Source organism: Rhinoraja longicauda, chromosome 35 (assembly GCF_053455715.1).
Source record: "Rhinoraja longicauda isolate Sanriku21f chromosome 35, sRhiLon1.1, whole genome shotgun sequence".
NCBI lineage: Eukaryota > Metazoa > Chordata > Chondrichthyes > Rajiformes > Arhynchobatidae > Rhinoraja > Rhinoraja longicauda.
In genome coordinates, this window is record NC_135987.1 from 568,342 (window position 1) to 573,566 (window position 5,225).

Consider the following 5,225-nt stretch of genomic DNA (forward strand, 5'->3'; position numbering starts at 1 on the left):
GTAGTACTAGGACCAGTCTGGTTCCACCCAGTCCAAAGCTGTAAAATCGAGGGCTCCCAGATCTGATTCAGAAGAGGCACGGTCTGATTCGGGAGAGGCACTATTGCCCCCCACCCCGTCGCCCCTGTCCACATTGTCGCGAGGACAGACGCCCACAACCTCATCTTCAACAACCTCAGAGTCAGTAATGTCCCCAAAGACTTCCTTTATGATCTGGTCAATGCCTGATCCTTCCCCTGCGTTTTCGTTCTCACGCTCGCTTACCTCTTCTCCTGTATTTTCGTTTTCTTGCCCGTTTACCTCGAGGTCATTCACAGGTTGTGCCTGTGGGACAGTCCTTGTACAATGATTGAGATGGTACCACGTGGACCGGCCCTCTACCTGAACAGCAGTCGGTGAGGCCTTAGTTACTGTGAACGGTCCTTCCCTTCTCGTCTCATTCCACCTTCGTCGAAAGGCTCGCACATAGACCTGATCTCCGGGTTTAATAGGTCCTTCTCCCTGGTCCGCCTCTGGCTCCTTTTGCTTTTCCTGTGTGTAAATAGACTTGTGTATCATAGTTAACTGTTGCATGTATTGTTTAAGTTCTACATCTAATTGTTCCAGGCTTGGTTCCTTGTAGGGACCTCTCCATTTGGGTATTGGCATGGGTCTGCCAGTGAGCATCTCATGTGGTGTTAAATGAGTTATTCGATTAGTTTGCATGCGACAGCTCATTAATGCCAATGGCAGGGCATCAATCCAATTTAACTTTGTAGTTGCGCAAATCTTGTTTAATTTAGCCTTCAATGTTCCATTAACTCTTTCTACCATGCCCTGAGATTGAGGGTGGTATACACACCCAAATCTTTGTTTCACTCTCAGGGCTTGCAGCACCAACTTAACTGTTTTTTGAATAAAAGCCGCTCCATTGTCAGAACTGATTTCGGTTGGAATACCGAATCGTGGGATGACCTCATTTGTCAGAAACTTGACTACAGTTCCTGCACCTAAATCCTTAGATGGTACTGCCTCCACCCATCTGCTAAATCTATCAATTACTACCAGTATATACCTTTTCCCTCTTACTTTTTTCAGCATGTCCACATAGTCAATAACCAGGTGCCTAAATGGTCCTTCGGGCACAAGTATATGTCCTATAGGTGTTGTTATTCCCTTTCTAACATTGTTTTGAGCACATATCTCACATTGTGACAAAATGTAATCTGCTGAAGCCTGTAGATAGGGTGACCAAAATCCATCTCTCTTTATCTTCCTTAACACTTCCCCCCTTGCACAGTGGTCTAGCCCATGCGCTTCTGAGATGAGAATGGTCAGTAGAGGTGTGGGTGCTACCAGCAAACCTCCTTCCTTTCCACGGGAGCAGGGGTGTAGCACGGTAGGACGAGGCAGAGACAGGGGTTGGGCAGGAGGGCGGAGGTAGTGCGTGGTATCCCCATCGACGGCCCTCGGCTAGGAGATGTTGCTGGCCAGGGCAGCCTGATGCTCAAACTGGTCCTCGATAGCAGCGCTGAAGGCGTCTCCTACGTGACATCCGTACATCCAGATGCAGATGTACATCCAGATGCAGATGACATCCAGATGTACATCCAGATCCGTACATCCATCCGTCGTACCTACAGCGGCACTTCATCATGTTGTTGGAGAAGTCAGACTCCGCCACTTCATTGTTGGGGTTAATGTGCACCTGGAAAAACATAGTTTCCTGGTTTAACATCGGTGATATCTATCCACTGGCAGTCTATATCATGCCGGTAGAGATCCCAGCCACCCACACTGATACCTTGGTCTCCAAAGTTGGCGTAAGCGTACTCTTTATAAATCCCTCTCTCACAGTCTGAGTCCTCCAGGCAGAAGCTAGCTTTGTGACCCTCGGCCACCTTGCTCCTGTTGAGGGTCAGGAGGTCGTAGTGAGTGAACACCTCCATGCTGTGGTAGTGAGCGTGGCAGCTGTGCCAGACCCAGGCGTACCGTCCCGCCCGGGGCCGGAAGTCGGTGCGACCGATGTTGTGGATCTGCGAGGAGAAGCGCAGGAGCCTCCGGTGATATTATTTTATGCATGATATTATTTTATACATTAGACATTGTTACGGTATTATTTTATACATTGTTGTTTAAGGTTTGTAACTACTTAGGCATTAGGCGCCTCTCTGTAACTAATTAAGGCGCTCTAGACATTCCTTACCATTGACACGTGTCGGTAACATAACACTCCATTGCTTTAGCCTGTACCTTTGCTTTAGCCTAGATGATAAGGGTAGCAGAATGTGAAGAGATGCAGACATTCATCAATGAGTAGGATTTAATGGTGGCAAGAGAAGAGATAAGGAAAAACATAGGCCTTGGGGTGATGGATGGATGTGAGGGATGGACTAGCAGGAAATAAGGGAGGCGAAATATGAAGGGATGTGAGCATTGAGATAAGGATATATTACTAAATGGGATTTAATGGTGGCGGAACAAATGGGTACTACAAAGAAATGAAGGACTGAAGAAAGGAGTGTGGGTATGAGGTAATGTAAAGGAGATAAGGTTTAGAATAATCCTATAAAAATAGGCTGCCCGGTGTACTAAGTGGGCAGTCAGATGGTTGACATCCTGATTGTTCCAGCCGTTGTTTGCAAATAAAGGCTTTTAACTTCTTGATGAATTCTCCGTGTCATCTGCTTCATTTTGAACACCGGTAACCACGACACTGTCTGTCCCAGTCCGATGCTCCGTTCCCAAGGTTTTCGCAATCAACGTGTTTTAAATCATCTCATTGACGCTATACCTGCGGCCCTGCTGCTGAATATTCTGTTTATCTTGCTGTGTCTCTCCCACATTCTTCCCCTTTGTTACCGGGCCGATCTTCCGATCACTTAATTTCAGCGCACCGACCGAGCTGCAGCCGATGATTCACCCACACCTGGCGGATCGTTTTGTCCAATCCATGTGTCCAATTAACTTCCCGATCCGGTACAGAGGATTGACTATACGTTAGATTCTTTCAGATTTGAAGGGCAAGTAGTGCCCGTTGTCTGCGATACTTATCTGGCGCCTTTGCAATACTTTGCGATACTTATCTGGTGTCTGAAGAAGGGTCTCGACCCGAAACGTCACCCATTCCTTCTCTCACGAGATGCTGCCTGCCCTGCTGAGTTACTCCAGCATTTTGTGAATAAATATCTTCGATTTGTACCAGCATCTGCAGTTATTTTCTTATACTATATATATGGTGCCTTTGCAAGATCACTTCAAATGTAACATATCGATCTTCCAGCATTTAACACTTGGCGAACTAACGGCTGCTGTAAACTCCGGAGCAACACGGCGGGAGCAAGTAGTGACAGTGGGCAGTAGCGGAGTGCCGCAGGGCCCAGGGATTCTACCACTTGCCGAGTGTCCTCGATCAGTAAGGCTGTTCTCCCGTCTGACTTTGTGTGACATCCGAGGTGTCCCAGATACGGGATTCTCGGTCGCTAAAATAAGGGAGACTTGGTTACTGAGTAACAGGTTGGGAGAATCAGGGATAGACAGCATGGCTCTGTCTGCAGATAGACGCAAAATACTGTTGTAACTGAGCGGGACAGCCAGCTTCTCTGGATAGAAGGAATGGGTGACGTTTCGTGTCGCGACCCATCTCCAGACTGAGGGTCAGGGGAAAGGGAGACAGAGATATGGAAGAGTAAGGTGTGAGAACGTGCCATCAAAGGGGACGTGAATCAAGGAAAATGTAGAATAGATTAGAAACATAGAAACATGGAAAAATAGGTGCAGGTCATTCGGCCCTTCGAGCCAGCACCGTCATTCAACTTGATCATGTCTGATCATCCAAAATCACTACCCCGTTTCGGCTCAGGAGTTACATTGGCTTTTCCCCCATATCCCTTGATTCCTTTAGCCCTAAGAGCTAAGTCTAACACTCTCTTGAACACATCCAGTGAATTGGCCTCCACTGCCTTCTTTGGCAGCGAATTCCACAGATTCAGAACTCTCTGGGTGAAAAAGATTTTCCTCATCTCAGTCCTAAATGTTCTACCATTATTCTTAAACTTTGACCCCTGATTCAGGACTCCCCCAACATCCGGAAATTTTTCCTGCATCTAGCAATGAAGGCCAACATGCCATTAGCTTTCTTCACTGCCTGCTGTACCTGCATGGCTGATGGACAAGCACACCCAGGTCTCGTTGCATCTCCCCTTTTATTAATCTGACACCATTCAGATTATAATCTGCCTTCCTGTTCTTGCCACCAAAGTGGATTACGTCACACTTATCCACATTAAACTGCATCTGCCATGCATCCACCCACAGCTCACACTGCCAACCAGCTTTGTGTCATCCGCAAACTTGGACAATAGACAATAGACGAAGGAGGAGGCCATTCAGCCCTTCGGTCCAGCACCGCCATTCAATGTGATCATGGCTGATCTTTCTCAATCAGTACCCCGTTCCTGCCTTCTCCCCATACCCCCTGACTCCGCTATCCTTAAGAGCTCTATCCAGCTCACTCTTGAATGCATTCAGAGAATTGGCCTCCACTGCCTTCTGAGGCAGAGAATTCCACAGATTCAAAACCCTCTGACTGAAAAAACTTTTCCTCATCTCAGTTCTAAATGGCCTACCCCTTATTCTGAAACTGTGGCCCATGGTTCTGGAGTCCCCCAACATTGGGAACATGTTTCCTGCCTCTAACGTGTCCGATCCCTTAATAATCTTATACGTTTTGATAAGATCTCCTCTCATCCTTCTAAATTCCAGCGTATACAAGCCTAGTCACTCCAGTCTTTCAACATATGATAGTCCCGCCATTCCGGGAATTAACCTAGTGAACCTACGCTGCACGCCCTCAATAGCAAGAATGTCCTTCCTCACATTTGGAGACCAAAACTGCACACAGTACTCCAGGTGCGGTCTCACTAGGGCCCTGTACAACTGCAGAAGGACCTCTTTGCTCCTATACTCAACTCCTCTTGTTATGAAGGCCAACATTCCATTGGCTTTCTTCACTGCCTGCCGTACCTGCATGCTTCCTTTCAGTGATTGATGCACTAGGACACCCAGATTTCCTAACTTGACACCATTCATATAATACTCTGCCTTCCTATGCTTACCACCAAAGTGGATAACCTCACACTTATCCACATTAAACTGCTCTGCCATGCATCCGCCCACTCACACAACCTGTCCAAGTCACCCTGCAACCTCATAGTACCTTCCTCACAGTTCACACTACCACCCAG

At 47.3% G+C, this 5,225-nt stretch overlaps 1 pseudogene; it reads right to left on the bottom strand.

Annotated features, from left to right (window-relative positions):
• Window positions 1-1,452: 1,452 nt before the first annotated feature.
• On the bottom strand, window positions 1,453-2,048 carry LOC144609931 (lysyl oxidase homolog 2 pseudogene; annotated as a pseudogene).
• Between the last annotated feature and the right edge of the window lie 3,177 nt (window positions 2,049-5,225).